Source organism: Delphinapterus leucas, chromosome 10, assembly GCF_059928025.1.
Source record: "Delphinapterus leucas isolate spDelLeu-1000000601 "Yukka" chromosome 10, BTC_Dleu_Yukka2, whole genome shotgun sequence".
Classification (NCBI taxonomy): domain Eukaryota; kingdom Metazoa; phylum Chordata; class Mammalia; order Artiodactyla; family Monodontidae; genus Delphinapterus; species Delphinapterus leucas.
The window spans coordinates 4,918,379-4,935,107 of NC_143138.1; the positions used below are offsets into that span (position 1 = coordinate 4,918,379).

The following is a 16,729-nucleotide window of genomic DNA, read 5'->3' on the forward strand; positions in this document are numbered from 1 at the left end:
TTTAAAAAAAGAGCCCCACACCTTGAAGTGACTCAATTTCCTAACCCACTATTAAAATCCCTAGCACTGGGCTTCCCTGGTGGCGCAGTGGGTGAGAGTCCGCCTGCCGATGCAGGGGACGCGGGTTCGTGCCCCGGTCCGGGAACATCCCACATGCCGCGGAGCGGCTGGGCCCGTGAGCCATGGCCGCTGAGCCTACGCGTCCGGAGCCTGTGCTCCGCAACGGGAGAGGCCACAACAGTGAGAGGCCCGAGTACCGCAAAAAAAAAAAAAAAAAAGTCCCTAGCACTTCCCAAGCAATAGGTTTGGGCGTAAAGCATCAGTAACTCCACAGTGAGTCAGATGAAGTTTGTGAGTGCTGGGGGGAGGTTGGAGGACTCGTAAATCGGCTTCCAGAGAAAGGGGGCGGTGCCGGGCCGGGCTGTGCAGGCTCCCCGTACAGAAGTGCAAGGGCCCGACACAAGTCAGCCCGTTTCCATCCTTCCCCATCTTGACAATCCGCCTCCGGAGGGGGTGCGGGCAGGGCTTCGGGGCCGGGGTGTCCCACCCCAGGCTGGCCCAGGCTTTCCATCTTCCCCTGATGCCCAAGTTCAGCCCCTCCGAATGCCTGAACCGGACGAGTCCACCTTTCTGGACGCGAAGTTGGGGCTTTCCCCAGGCCTCCGGCTGGCAGGACTGGCAGGGGCCTCGCGCCGTCCTTCGGGACCGGAACAAACAGCCGCTGACCCCAGGAGGCCCGGGTCACCTTCACCCTCGCCTTGCCCTCCACCTCGCAGCCGTCTCCCCTCCGGGGGCCGGTCTCCACCGCTGGCCTCCCTCCGGGCGGGAGGGACACTTGTGCGAGCTCGGCCGCGCTTCCCAGGGCGCCGCATCCGCCGCCGAGATGCTGGCAGCTCGGGACGGCCCCGCGCGGCCCTCTCCTTATTTATCCACCCGGCAGTTTCCATGGCTCCGCAGCCATCCTCCGCCCCCTTCCCGGCGCACAGTCCGGCGGCGGGCGCGACGGGCCCGGTGGGGGCGGCGGGGGGCGTGCGCGGCGCCGGGACCGGGCGGCGCTCCCCAGTCTTACCCCCGGGGCGGCCGGGCCACTTCTGCAGCCCGGGCCCGGCCCCCGGCCCGCTCGCCTGCACCCCGATCTGCTCCCCGCCGGGCCTGTCGCCGGGGCCCCAGGCACAGCGCAGCCCCCGGCCCGGCCGGCGGCGCGGGGGAGGGGCGCGGCGCAGGCAAAGTTGCTGAGTTGCTTTGCACGCTCAGAAGTTGCAGCTGAGACGGCAGCTTCCCGCCCCCTTCCTGGACTCGGCGACTCGAAACACACACCCCACCCGTCGCCACCCGCTGCCTGCCCTCGCCCCCGCCGCCCCGGTCCGGACTCGGCAGCATCCCCGCCCGGCGCCCGCCAGGAGCCCAGGTTTCCAGCGGAGTCGGGTTGGGGGCGGGCGCACCCCACCTCCCCGCTCCGTCCGAGGGAGGGGGAAGCGGCGGCGGGCGGATCGCCGCGCGACCAGGGCGCTTTCGCACTTTGTAAAGCTGAGCAGCTGGGTAGGGGTCGACCCCCGACCCCCGCGCCCTCCCCGGGCGAAGCGGGGTTTGCAGAGCGAGAACCGGGCAGTGTTCCCATCGCCTCCCGCGGGGGTTTTCGCCAGGCAGGCGGGAGGGGCTCCGCTAAGGGGCTGAGGTCGCCAACAGGTGCTCGCGAGCCCATGTGACGGGGGAGGGGCCGCGCAGGGGAAGCCGGGGTGGAGGTGGGGTGGGGGTGGCGGCGGGCTCCCTCCCTCCTCCCTTCTCCCCCTCCCTCCCGGTCCCCCGCGGAGCCCGACGCCGCGCGCACCCCGCCCGCGGCGGCCTAGGGAGAGCTCGCGGGTGGCTCTTCGGGGCGCTGGTGCCCTCGCGGCCTGCCCGGGAGGAGGAGGAAGAGGAGGGGGAGGGAGGGGATGCGAAAGTGGGTCAGGAATGTAACTGGACGCTGCGCACCCGCACGCACCTCCTCCCCCGCCCCCATACCGGCAGCGGCGGCCCGCGCAAGCCTTGGAAAGCGAGTCTTTTGCCGTTGTGGTTCCCTAGCATTATCGGTGGACGGTTACCAGGGGATCCCGAGGGATGTGTTTCCCTGTGACCCTTTGGGAAGAAAAACTTAGTTGCCTCAGTAACCGAGCTTGGCTTGGATGCGAGGATGCAGTGAATGTTCTAGGTGAGCCTGAGGGTGAAGAGGCGGCAGTTGCACTAGGGAGCGGATTAACTTTTCTTGTTACTGAACCAAGACGTGAAAGAAAAGCTGGAGAGGAGGTGGGTTTTTGCCCTGCTTCTTGTGTGTTTGTTTGTTTGTTTTTCTGCCGTCTCAGAGAACATAAATTCAACATCTTTGCGTTAGAGTTTGAGTCTCCCAAATGCAGGCCCGGGCTGCCATAAGTTTACCAACGTTCTTAGCAAACACTCCCTTTGAAGTTGGTATCTTCGAGTCGGAAGAAGCAGGGGACAGGGACAGTGACAGTTTTGTATTTGAGGAAGGCCTGAGAAACAAACATGGAAAGGCCTTTATTAAAAGGAGAAGAAAAAAATCAGCAAAAAACCCCCCAAACTCAACCCTCCTCAAAGCAGGAGAAATGAGAGCAGTCCAGTTAGTTCCCTCCGGAGCCCAGTGGCACCTCACACCCCGAGCATGTGATTAGGAGAGGGAGGAGGGTCCAGCTTTTAAAGAGATGGGCTTTGGGTTTGGGTGCTGGTGACGCAAACAGAGTCAAGGAAGAAATAACAGTAAGCAATGAGATTGCGAAGCACTGCAGCCCGAACCCTTCTTGAGCACCTTTCCAGAGAGCTGTCGCATTTTTCCTTCTGCTGGTTTGGTCCAGGAGACCTCAGTTACAGAGTGCAGGCTAGGACTGCGGAACCAAGGCCCAGAAAGCCGTGAAGCTTCAGGCTCCGAAGAAACTGCTGGAGTTTTACTCAAGAAGCCAGGAGGGGTGTGTTATCCTCTAGAGAGATCCTAAGAGTTAGCCGAAGAAAAGCTAGCTGACTTAGCAGTTAATGTAAATTTCTGTTTCCAAAGCAACCCTAGAGAAAGAAAACTAAATTGAGATGCATTTTGCATGAAAGAGTCTATATTCATAGGAAGCAAAAACTGGTCAGTTGAATTTCGGTAAATTGAATCATAGTCTACATTTATATGTAAAAGAGGAGGTTATTTTGTGATGAAAACTTTTGTGGAGATCTAACCATCCCTAGTCTATTTTTATTTTATTTTTTAACTTTGTTGTGTTTTCTCAGTAAAATGGGAGTAAGAATAATGATGCTTGATCTGCTTTGGGGTAGTAGACTGGACTTTTTCTATTACTTTCTAGATAGAGGATCTTCAGTTCAACTGGCAAAAGTCTTTATTTTCGCTTATGGTGTTTTCCTGAACTGTACAACAGCTGAAGCTGGAAACGGACCAATTCCATACCCTGGATAGTCTTGCATTTGAATGAAAATGGCAGAGTTATGCAGAACTTTTCTGGAAACTTGAAAAAAAAATGAAGACGTTCATGATCTTAGATTTGGTCACCCTGTTAGGGAGCATGATTTCCTTCTGTGTGAGATAATGAGACTGTCAAATCTTGGTTCAAACCAGCATTGTTGCTATAGAAATGAATCGAAAATTTAAGTAGAAAATGAAGTGGCAGACTTCCTTTTTCCCCCCATCCCTTCTCCCCACGCCTCAGTTTCTTCTACGTTCATGAAACATTTCTATGTAGGGTGATCTTCATTTTAGGTATAAATCAGATCTATAAAGCAAGTTAAATTAAGGAATAAATGTCTGTTAAGAAAGGGTTAACAATAGAGCCCTTAATATTGTGTGTTCTTGTATATTTAAAACCTGTGTTCCATAATTTGGGGGGCACTTTTCAAGAAATCGCCTATGTGTAGCAGGTTTTCACATAGATTATTTTGGACAATGCATTTGTAACTGTTTACTCACTGCTACCCCCAAAATATTTTTTTCAGTGAACACGTGCTTTAAACATTTTAGCCACCTATTTTGTCTAGCACTGTGTTAACTTAAGCACTGTGGAGATTACACAGTGGAGAGAGGCATGTTCATGTTCCTAAAAAGGCTGAAGTCTAATATGTTTTAGTTGGGGGTGGTTACAGCTAGATGATAAATATAAGAAGTTGAACAGTTCAGGAGTTAAAACACCAGGAAAAAATATGTGCCTATATGCATAAGAAGAGATGATGGATTCATAGATGAAAGTAGTTAAAATGAGTTGAGAAGTAGAATGAGAGATTAAAAACATTCTTTTCCTTCTATTTATTCTCTAAAATAGTAGCAGTGAACCTGTATTGTTTCTGTGTAAGAATGAGGGTTTGCTCTTTTTTAGGGAGATGTTGCCAGACAGCTAGTGTACAATTGACTATCAATGAAAAGTCAGTCGCTAAGTGCTCAGGAACTTCCAGGGAGGGGCAGAGGGCAGAGGGTGAAAGGGAAGGTAAAAGGGAGAGGGCAAACCCTTACTTAGCGAAGGCTCAGATGTGGCAGTGCTGGGCGTGTCCTGGGTAGCTGTGAGGTGGCAGCCATCAGGAAGTGCTCCCGAGGGAGTTGGTAGAACTTGAACTTAGACCGTACAGGGTGTACATGATTTTAATAGCTAGAGAAAGAAAGACATTCCTAGTGGTAGAAGGAAGATAAGCCACGAGGCAGGAAGTTGCAGGGAACATTTGGGGAATTTGAATGGATCGGCTTTGCTACTGGAGATGGATCAAGTATGAAATTTGTCATTTGAATGATAGGTTTAGGGACAGACCAATTAGGGACCTTGAATGCCTGGGCCACTTTTGGTGTTAGGACTTCATCTGCAGGTAATGGGGAATTGTGACAGGATTTTGAGCAAGGAAAATACATGGTCACTGTTGGATTTGGGGAAGGTTAATCTTGTGAGTTTTGTTGGGAATGGGAGGTCAGGGACCATGAGTGACTATTGCCACTGGGACCCAAGGGCCTGGACAAGGGTTGTATCAGTGGGACCTTGGTTGGAAGGCGATGCTTGGAGAGTTATTTATTTTCTTTTATTTATCTTATTTATTTATTTTTGGCTGCATGGGGTCTTCGTTGCTGTGCGTGGGCTTTCTCTAGTTGCGGTGAGTGGGGGCTACTCTTCATTGCGGTGCCTGGGCTTCTCATTGCAGTGGCTTCTCTTGTTGCGGAGCACGGGCTCTAGGCGCGTGGGCTTCAGTAGTTGTGACGTGCGGGCTCAGTAGTTGTGGCTCACGGGCTCTAGAGCACAGGCTCAGTAGTTGTGGCACCCGGGCTTAGTTGCTCTGAGGCATGTGGGATCTTCCCAGACCAGGGCTGGAACCCGTGTCCCCTGCATTGGCAGGTGGATTCTTAACCACTGCGCCACCAGGGAAGTCCCGTGAGTTGTTATAAACGGAAAATTGACAGTACTTTATAGTGTTTGGATGTGGACCTGAAGCATCCAAGATGACTGAGGATTTAAATCTAGATGCCTTGGCAGGTGGTACTACGAACAGAAATTGGAACAGGAAGGCAGTGTTTAAGGTAAATTGAAGGGTTGATTTCAGAAGTGGAATTGGAAGCCGTGATTGGCAGCTGGGTTTAGGTGATTTAGGGAAGATGGATGGGTCTTGGCTGAAAGTAGAGATGTGAGTCATCTACATAGAAGTAAGTGATTATTGGTCCTAAATTTGAACTTGGTGGCAAAGGACGAATTTTAGGGTACATTCATGATTAGAATTTATATATATACCTATATACATATGTATACATTCCAAAATTCTCCTGGGAATTCCCTGGTGGTCCAGTGGTCAGGACTCTGTGCTTCCACTACAGGGGGTACAAGTTCGATCCCTGGTGGGGGAACTAAGATCCCTCAAACCGTGCAGCAAAAAAAAAAAAGATTCTCCTCCTTCCTTGTAAAGCACTAGAAGGTAGTCATTCCTGAGGCTTTAGTTAGAGCCAATCTACTGAATCAGCATTGTGGTAACCCAAGTACTTTACCCAGTAGCTCCCAAACCCGGCTCAACAGATTAAGGGGTACCACCCCATAGGCACTGAATCAGAATCTCCTGGGCTGGCAGGCTGTGTGTTATATAAGCGTTACAGGCCACTCTGCTACAGATTCCTCTTGGGGAACCAGTGCTTCCGTCAGTGTGTTCTACAACCTGAGACCTCCTGGGAGCCTCCCGTCTCTCCCCAGGAGAGCAAGAGTTCTTCCTTTTCACGTGTTGGTTTCAACCTGTTCTTGTGCTTTTGTATCTGATGGACAGCCATTGATAGGCAATGTTGGAAGTTGTATTTATATCCAGAGGACCTGCTGGTTTACAAATTTAGCACGGGTTTGCAAGCCTGGATGCATGTGTCAGAAGAGCTCTGCCCTGCTAGGTAGGAAGGAGGTTTGGGGTTGAAGCGCTGTGTTCGGGGCTGACTCACACTCTGTCCATCGAAGTATGTCGAGATGATGCAATAAACTGGGCCCTGGGCAGACTACTTCCTGTACCTTTGGATACGCAGACCCCGGGCATGGTATTTGGCAATATTCTCGGGAGGAGACTGACTGTTTGGCTTATCCTCTTCAAGGGAGCTGCGTAGTCAGAGGTAAGGCGGGGCAAGCTGTGAGCTCTAAACAGCAGTCTAGAGTTTAGAGAGAACCAGCCCAGTTTAGAGAGAATGGATAGTCAGGAATTCAGGGCTGGATTTCTAAAGGATGATGACCGTTCACACCTTTTTCAAGGAATACTTGTCTATCTGTGTATCTCATTGCTTTATTGCCACAAAAGCAAATGTCTGTCCTTTTGAGCGGCAGCAAACATTTTGTCACTTCCAGTTAACCAGATGCCGATTATCCGGCTGCAAGTTGTCATTTGCTCTTTTTTATCCTTTCCTGTTTATAAGCTATAAAGAGACCAATTCTCATGTCCGTATTATTACACGTCTGGTGCACTAGCAGGCAGACACTAATGATTAAAATTGATGGTGGAGGTTGGAGGGGCAGCATCCTCTCCCTACAGAAGCCGATGGTGGGTTTTTTTTCTCGTTGACCTTTTACTTTACCCCTACCAAACAACAGTAGAAAATGATGGAATCAGGGTTTTTGTTTTTTTTTAATTGTGGTAAAGTACATATAACATAAAATGGACCATCTTCAACAACTTTAAGTGTGCAGTTCAGTACTGTTAAGTACATTCACGTTGTCATGCAATGGAATCTAGGCCTTGAACTTCATTTAGAATATAAGGGAGTATTCTAAACATATCAGGAAATGAAACCCAAGGTACTCAAGAAACTGTCAGTGAGAGAGGATGGTATAAAATGCAGGCCCTTAGAGCACTCATGTGAGAGGTGAGAGACGGCAGGCAGATGGATGGCCCACCTGTGGGACGGGCTTGCCCGAGAACATCCTTTTAGCAGCTATTTGTGAAGTTAGACTACAGGGGGGAAAAGGCGATTTTGTGCTTGAGATTTCTTTAAGAAGCCAGAAATTGGGCTAGCATCATTTTCTTTTTAATTTTTAAAAATTTTATTGAAATATAGTTGATGTACAATGTTGTATTAATTTCTTCTGTATAGCAGAGTGACTCAGTTATACATATATGTATATATTTTTTTCATATCCTTTTCCATTATGGCTAGCACCTTGATACACAGATTTTAAAGTCTTCTTGAAGCTCTGAGTGTAAAATGAAAGAGCTCAAATGAGAATTTACAGCATCTAATTTACACAATTTTCTAGCGTCTCCAGAGTTTGTTTTGTGTATTCTGTGGCGTGTATAGAGTTTTGTACACGTTTTGCATTCTCTTGATGCACACTGAGGGGTAGGTAGTATTTACTGCTGTTGTCCTAGTTTTCCTAGTGACATGTATCTTATTATTATCTATGAAAATATGGGTATTAACAGCCAAAAACTTCTAAATGTGGAAGAACCTCTAAATTTATGAGCAGGTCAATGATCACATGGTAAATAGAACGATTTTTAAGGTTAAATAGGTAAGATTCACAAGAAAGATCGGAGACATTATTGCTGTTCACTTTTTTCCCGCCATTAGAAAATTTATTTTCACAACCCCTTACTGTTTGCACTCATTCATAATACCCACAAAACAGGTTTCAAGCTGCTCAGCCCAACAGGATGTCAGCCGCAGTTCCAAAGAAGCTGTGGGTTCGTGTTTTACCAAAGGAGAGATGCTTCATTTCTCTCTCACAGCTTTGGGAATTTATGGCTTGTTTAACAACCCTCTGTCTAAAAAGTGCTGCTGAATTTGAGAAAACTTACAGAATGGCTCTGAGTTTATCTTATTCCAAACTGCTTTAGTAAACTTTTGCTTATCAGTCCTGTGAAGATGTGTTAAAAACCAGCTTGGCAACTTTTTTTTCATATAGCATGCTAGAGGGCCTTGAGAAAAGAGTTTTGAAGCAATATCAGGATTGGAACTAAAACAGAACGCTTTTAAACGAGAATCCTCATATGTTTCTCTGCGTTTGGAGGACTCATCTTTTAAAAGCCAAGATTTCATAGTAGGACTGAATTACCAGTGGAAGGTTTTCCTACGGTAGCAATAACAGGCAAAGGCAATTAGAATTTCACGAAGAACTTGGAAGATGGTTTCTTTTGTATGGATACCTACATATTCACAATCCTGCACCCACGCATGACACCAATATAATTTACTGAATTCTGTTTAGAAGCAGTCTTTTAAAGAAATATACTTATTTTTGGCTGCGTTGGGTTTTCGTTGCTGCACGCAGGCTTTTCTCTAGCTGCGGCGAGCGAGGGCCGCTCTTCGTTGCGGTGCGCGGGCTTCTCATTGCGGTGGCTTCTCTTGTGGCGGAGCACGGGCTCCAGGCGCGCGGGCTTTAGTAGTTGTGGCTCGCGGGCTCTACAGCGCAGGCTCGGTAGTTGTGGCGCGCGGGCAGAGTTGCTCCGCGGCATGTGGGATCTTCCCGGACCAGAGGTCGAACCTGTGTCCCCTGCCAATGCAGGCGGATTCTTAACCACTGCGCCACCAGGGAGGTCCTAGAAGCAGTCTTTATGTAGATTTTTGAATACTTTGCACTCTGGTGGTATTGAAATACAGATTTCAGACGAGAGCTCTTTCTACAGGATTACTTTGAGAGTCACTGAGTTATTTTTTATAAGGTACAGTCACTTGAGAGATTTGGAGGATATGAATCAACAGTTTTGTATTGCAGTTTTAGAACACGTTTGTCCTTGAAGCCACGAGCTTCAGCTGATTTGCCAAAGGAAAGCGGCAGTTAATTCATGTTGCTCCGTCATTAATCTACAGAAAATGAAAGTTCAGATGGTCCTGGGAGTCTAACATATCTCAGTTGTGAGTTCTCTTTTAAAGCTGAGTTCTTACATTTTACTAGAAAAATAGTCCAGCTTTTAAAGTAAACAATCCAGCAATCGCCAGGTGCCTGTCTTACGGCGAAACCCTGTGATGCTGAATGTGGGACATTTCTGTGCTGTGCGTTAGTACAGAGCCTTCTTGCTCCATCACCGTGCCCTTCGCTTTGTCATTTCTGTGTTGAACAGGGCCTTCACCCTCCTGAAATGTCAGCCGAGGCCTCAAACTCGTGTGTGTTTTCCCTTTGATTACCTTGGTTCTGGGCCAGCCTCGTATTCGACACATCCAGCGTAGGCAGTAGAGTTGCTTCTTGATGTTGAGCTGTTAATCTTTTTATTGTTTCCTGTCACTTTTCCCCATAATTGATCCTCTTGAGCCCAAGGGGGGGAAAGTGATGAAAATGACTTTGAAAACAGCTTTGAAAAGGAGTATTTTATGTTGGACTTGGGTCTTACCTGAGACGGTAAAACAATGGAAAAAGCACAGTCTGCTTCGTAAGGCAGAACCTCAGCCCTCACACCGAGTGAGCTAGATTCGAATGGATGCTTTGCAGGAGAAGTGAAGAGGGTTTTCCCGGTGTTTTTGCAGTGACTCAGACATGCAAGTGTGTGGAGTGAGGGATGGCGAGAACTCGCAGGTGGTGTGCATTTAGTTCTATGCAAAGGCTACAGAATGAGATCCTCTTTCCTTTGGAATTAAAAATACAATTCTTTTTGAGCTGTAGGCTTTCTCGTATATTCTCTCCCCAATATTCCCTCTGTCCCACATTCAATTCACTAATTCTTGCTTTGGCTTTGGAAGCTCTGCCTCTACCCAGCCCTGGAGTGTGCCAGGTCACCCTCTGGAATTTGAGAAGAAAATATTAGAACCTCAATTGTATTTTTAGCTTGTCCTTTTTTTTTTTTTTTCAGTTTGTTAAAATTGTGGTAAAAAAGATATAACATAAGATTTGCTATCATGATCATTTTTAAGTGTACGGTTCAGTGGCATTAATTACATTCACAATGTTGTACAACCATCACCACTGTCTATTTCCAAAATTTGTCATCACCCCAAACAGAAACCTGCACCCATTAAGCAACAACTCCCCACGTCCATCTTGACTCTCTAATCTACTTTGTCTCGTATGCCTGTTCTAGATATTTCTTATGAGTGGAATCATACAATGTATGTCCTTTGGCGTCCAGCTTATTTTTTTGCATAATATTTTCAGAGCTCATCTATGCTATGTCATGTGTTAGTACTTCATTTCTTTTTATGGCTGAATAATATCCTATTATATTATCTGTGTATAGTACGTTTTGTTTATCTGTTCATCAGTTGATGGACATTCGGGTTGTTTCCACACTGGCTATTTTGAATAATGCTGCTGTGAACATGGGTATAAAAGTGTCAGTGGAAATCCCTGTGTTCAGTTCTTTTGGGTATATGTTGAATATTTATCTAACACTGGAATTGCTGGGTCATGTGGTAGCTCCATGTTTAACATTTTGAAGAACTGCCGAACTGTTCTCCCCAGTGGCTGTACCAATTTATATTCCCAGTAGCAATATACGAGGGTTCCAATTTCTCCACATCGTTCCCAGCCCTTGTTATTTTCCATTTTTTTTATTATAGCCACCCCAGTGGATCTGAAGTGGTATCTTGTGGCTTTGATTTCCATTTCCCTGATGACTAATGATACTGAGCATCTTTTCATGTGCTTATTGGTCAGTAGTATGTTTTCTTTAGAGAAATATCTATTAAGTCCTTTGCATTGTGCATTCTTGTATATGTTTCATAATGCCTAAGAGTAGTATACAGTTTATAAATTAAAATATACATATGCTAGGATATATGCAAAGTGTTTTTTAAAGATGGGGGATGTACTTTTTGAAAGTTCGGGATGTACTTTTTTTTTTTTTTTTTTTTTTGCGGTACGCGGGCCTCTCACTGTTGTGGCCTCTCCCGTTGCGGAGCACAGGCTCCAGACGCGCAGGCTCAGCGGCCATGGCTCACGGGCCCAGCCGCTCCGCGGCATGTGGGATCTTCCCGGACGGGGGCACGAAGCCGTGTCCCCTGCATCGGCAGGCGGACTCTCAACCACTGCGCCACCAGGGAAGCCCTGGGATGTACTTTTTAAAAGTCCATTATTATGGACTATAAAAATGATCTATTTTATTTCTTAGTGCCTAACCTTAACAGGAAAATACTGATGAAAATTCCTAAGCTTTCTGGGGCGGGGGGTGGGGAGCGGAATCCTATTTGGTCAAATGTAATGTGTTTACTGGAGCCTCCAAATGAAACTAACCACAGGGTCCCAAGAATATCTTTTGGGATGTTTTCTTTCCATACTTAAGAAAGTAAATCTCCATGGCTGGTTTTCAAGTTAGACTTGGCTATGCTCAATCCTATTTTGTGGTTAATAATGGCATTTCAGGGTTCTAGCGTACCTTATTAAGAGATGGAAATGGTTTTTCATGCCGTGTCACATAGGGGAGCCAGAAGGCATAGAATGAATCTAAAGGAAGAGGCTTAGCTCTAAAATAATAATAATGATGATGATGATACTTATTATGTCATTTATAAAACTAATTTGATTGTATAAAGAGATTAGCTTTGGGGGGATTGAACTGGCCTATGTAATGACCCAGTAAAAGCATTTTAGGCCTTGGATTTTTTCAAAAAAACGGATTGGTTTTCCCATTGTTGTTCTATTCTCTGAAAGTAAACTTTGTGCAGTTACCCTAAAATGCCAACTTCTATCAAGGGCGTGACATCACCATCCTAGTACATCCTGATGTATTTCTTGGAAAGTGTCCACACTGGCAGGCGTTTTCCAAATAAAACATTTGTTTCAGTAAACAAGTGTTTTACCCAGCAGCCCAAGTGGAGAATTTTAAAACCAGTGTTTGTTTTGCAAGCAAACATTTTGTTTCAATCCTTGCAGCTAAACAAGTGGGTAAGATTTAAGTGGCCTCCTGGTAAAAACAAATGCAGACCATTTTCAGAAAACTTTGGCTGAGCAGGAATCTATTTGCTGTTAGAGTGTGAGTTTAGACATTCAGGGAAATAATTGGTACTTTCTATAGAGTTCTGTACTTCGTTTCAGTCAGAGTGGAAAGTCTTAGTTCTGGGTAAAGGCTCTGAATTTTTTTTTTAAGGCGAAAGATGAAGAAATATAAAAGAATCATGCAAAGTATTCGTTTTGCGTATTTAAATTTTATAGTTTGCCTTTGAAATGTGACTAAACCATCATCAGGTATTCGCTCTGCATTTGTTACCTCTTTTCTAATTATTTTGACGGTAATTCCTCCAATGTGTCATAGAATCCAACATCCACGTTAATTATCAGCCTTCATCTTTTGACTTTTATAAAAATTGTGGTATAATCAGACTTTGGTGAGCTGTTATTACTCTTACTTAGGGTTCCTTGTAATTGAACATTCATTCTGTCTTTGATGGACTATCTTTTGGAATACGTCTTCCAATTTTTTACATTTGAAAGTTTGCTTGTGATATGCTTTTCTTTTTATTTGTTTTTTTTGCGGTACGTGGGCCTCTCACTGCTGTGGCCTCTCCTGTTGCGGAGCACAGGCTCCGGACGTGCAGGCCCAGCAGCCATGGCTCACGGGCCCAGCCGCTCCGCGGCATGTGGGATGTTCCCGGACCGGGGCACGAAGCCGTGTCCCCTGCATCGGCAGGCGGACTCTCAACCACTGCGCCACCAGGGAAGCCCGTGCTTTTCTTTTTAAAAAGCAGGCCTCTTTCCTACTCAGGACATAGGCAGTATTGCACCTTCTTAAGAGGATAATCAGAAATTTTGATATATAGCATATATGCAGAAGAGTATTAAAAAATATATATATATGTTTTAATTAGCAAGTGGACATGCATGTAACCCCCATCCACATTCAGCAATAGAACATGGCCTTAGAATGTTCTCCGCTTTAAAACCACCTCCCTCTTCCGTCCATAGGAAGTTTACAGCTGCGTAGGTGTCCTTAAATGACATCATTTAGTTTTGCAAGTGCTTGGTCTATATTACATTTTACCTGTTTGTTTTCATCAACGATATAATCACAAGACTTAGCCACGCTGATGCCTGGGCCTGTGGTTCAGTCGCTGTCGTTTGGGGTTCCTGTCCCGTTGATGTGGCCATTGGAGCTGTTTGCAGCTTTTGGGTCCTACGACAGAGGCTGTCAAGAACATTTTTATATATATATGGCTTCTAGTGCCGTTGTGCAGAAGTTTCTCTAGGGTGCATGCGGTGTGGCGTGGCCGGTGGACTATCGGGTCGCAGGGTATTTGTAGTTTTAACTTTACTGTAACTCCAGCCTGTTTTCCGAAGTGCTTGGTTCAGTCTGTGCTCCTTCTGACAACGATTGGGAGTTCTTACTGCTCCACATCTTCATCAGAACTTGGTATCGTTAGACTTTGTCATTTCTGCCGGTCTGATGAATATGAAATGGTGTCGTATTGTGGTTTTAATTTGCTTTTCCCCGATTAATAATAGGGCTTATTGGCCATTCTGATACTCCTTTTTCTTAATGCTTTCCCATTTTTCTATGGATTGTCTTTTTCTTACTAATTTGTAGGCTTCCTTTATATATTTTGGAATGAGTCTCTAGTGGATTATACGTGTTGCAAATAACGCCTTCCACCTTGACTTGTCTTATTATTCCATTTACGATGCCTTTGCATGCTCACAAACTCTTAATATTATTAGATTTATCAATTTTTTTCCTTTATGGTCAATAGTTTTCTTTCTTTCTTCCTTCCTGCCTGCCTGCCTGCCTGCCTGCCTTTCTCTCTTTCTTTTTGGCTGTGTTGGGTCTTCGTTGCTGCACGCGGGCTTTCTCTATTTGTGGCGAGCGGGGGCTACTCTTCGTTGCGGTGCGCGGGCTTCTCATTGCAGTGGCTTCTCTTGTTGCAGAGCACGGGCTCTAGGCACGTGGGCTTCCTAGTTGTGGCACACGGGCTCAGTAGTTGTGCCTCATGGGCTCTAGAGCGCGGGCTCAGTAGTTGTGGCGCATGAGTTTAGTTGCTCCGCGGCATGGGGGATCCTCCCGGACCAGGGCTCAAACCCGTGTCCCCTGCGTTGGCAGGCAGACTCCTGACCACTGTGCCACCAGGGAAGTCCCTTCTATCTTGTTGAAGAAATTCTTCCCTCTCCCAGGTTCATGAAGCTATTCTCCTGTATTCTTTAGAGTTGTGCCTTTCGCGTGTGATTTTATTGTATTTTATTTATCTGAAACTGATTTTTGTGAATGTTCTAAGGTAGGAGACTACCTTAATTACCTTAATGTCGATCCCTTAATTATCACAGCCTCACAGTGAGTCCTGATGCCTGGGAGGGCATGTGCTTGCATTAAGCATGTCTTGGTGTTCTTGGCTTTTTGCCCTTCTATATAAATTTTAGAAACAGAACAAATTCCCTAACAGAACCTGTTGGAGTTATTATTAGGACTGCACTGAATTTGTAGGCCTGACATGTTTACAACGGTGAGTTCACCACATCGAAAGGCGGGGTGTAGTCTTTAAAGAATGGTGCCCAAAATAACAAACCATTAAAAAAAAAATGGCGCCCACCTTCCTGTGTTCAGATTCCGACCCCACTCTTCACTGGCCACGTGGCCCTGCAGAAGCTCCGTGAGCCTCAGTTTCCTTATTTGTAAAATAGGGATCGTAATAGTACCTACCTTACAGGATAATTGAGGGGATTAAATGACTAAATGTGTTGCATATAATATGTGGAGGGTGCTTAAAATACTGTCTGGCACATAGTCAGTACATGTTATGTAAGTATTACACATGAACACTGATTTCTTCATGCTTATTTATATCATTTTCACTGTCCCAAGAAAGTTTTATAATGTTCTGTATAAAACCATATATGATATATAAAAAATACATTGCTACATATACATATAACATGCAGAAATATGTGTAATAATATTCCTGGGAAACTTAACCATTTTGATGCTATTGTAAATGGTATTTTAAAAGTTTTTTTGGGGGGGTGTACAGATTATTGTTTTTCTTTAGTATGTTTTGTGAACTGATTATGGTTATCTTTGATGAAGAATTATTAAGTGCTCGTGTTGCATAAGATACTTCTTGGAGCAGACAAGAAATGTGGACACTTCCATCTGGGTGATTGCCCATCATACTTGGTTTCATGGGATTGAACATTTTCCCATTTTGCGTAATTTTAAACGGTTGTATCCTATTGACATCTGTTGTGGAAACCCATACGAGAGTTTTGGCAGCCTGGTTCATTTTATCTTGCATATCAAGCTGCTTTCAGCTCGTTATTTCTTTTCAAGTTATGAACTCATTCTAGTTCCATACTTGATCACGCGCTTGAGATCGCACGTTTTATTTCCAATGCTCTTCCTTTCCCCGAAATTCTGTCCTAAAGATGCCACACCCTTTGAGATTGGAGTCACAGCTTCACACCTCGACTTGCATCCACTGCAAGTGACAGTCCTCTGGGTGAAAACTCACATTGTTCCTTTGCCGTTCGTTTGTCACACGTGTCACACACGTCTCTAAGGAGTTATCATTTTTTAAAGAAGAAAGGAAAGGGAAAGGAATCTATGTATGTATATGTATCTCTCTCTCTGTATAGGTTCCCCTCAACTTGTCTGCCTCTGGTTTCAGTTCTCACCCCTCTGGTCATGTGACAGTTCTGCCCCACGTGGGAGGTGAAGCCCCAAGCTCTGTATGATTTCATTTTGTGTCGCAGAAGGCAGAAACTCAAAGTGAAACCAACAAGAAAACCAATGTGTTCTTAATGGTTTTTACCCAAACCATAAATCCGTTTCTTGGAGGGAGAGGGGAATCACCAACGTCTGATCCAGTTTCTCTAGTGTGTTCCAGGCAGTGTCTGTCGCTTCAGTGATTATCTGCTGGGACTCAGGGGGTTCATTGAAAATGCAGGTTCCTGGACCTGATCTAGACCAAGGGGAGAAGACAAGCTCAGGAAAAGAGGAGGCAGGGATTTGCATATTTTAAACGATTCCCTGGTGGTACTGACAGGCAGGGACCTAGTGACAATGCTGATGGTGTGGTAGGCTCAGATTTTCATCGATCACCTACCATTTAATGGACAATTTCAGAGAGGTTTGATATAGGATCGCTGACACCTCTTAGGTGCCATGCGTCAGGCCCTTTATGTTTAAACCTATGAGTAGACCACTATTATTAGCCCCATTTTACAGAAGAGGAAACGGAGGCGCAGAGAGGTTAAATAACTTGCCCAGAGTCGAACATCTGATGCGGAACTGTCATTTTCTTTGTGGATCCTCAAAGCAAAATCCTGCCCTTTGTTAATTACAAAATAAGCTGGACACTAGCAGAAATGGACCTAAAGGGTCTGTTTGGATCCGAACTGCCTTGGTATTG

General features: G+C 45.8%; 1 protein-coding gene across 2 annotated transcripts in view; it reads left to right on the forward strand.

Annotated features, from left to right (window-relative positions):
* Positions 1-353: 353 nt before the first annotated feature.
* The window catches only part of RREB1 (ras responsive element binding protein 1), a 181,369-nt gene continuing 164,993 nt past the window's right edge, over positions 354-16,729 (forward strand). Inside the window, exon 1 of one of the 2 annotated variants that reach the window (XM_030760275.2) lies at positions 354-1,408. The gene's annotated coding sequence lies outside the window, so the exon portion shown is untranslated. Of the gene's footprint in view, positions 1,409-1,753; positions 2,284-16,729 lie in introns of those variants that run through there. The other variant, XM_022586605.3, reaches the window with a different exon arrangement.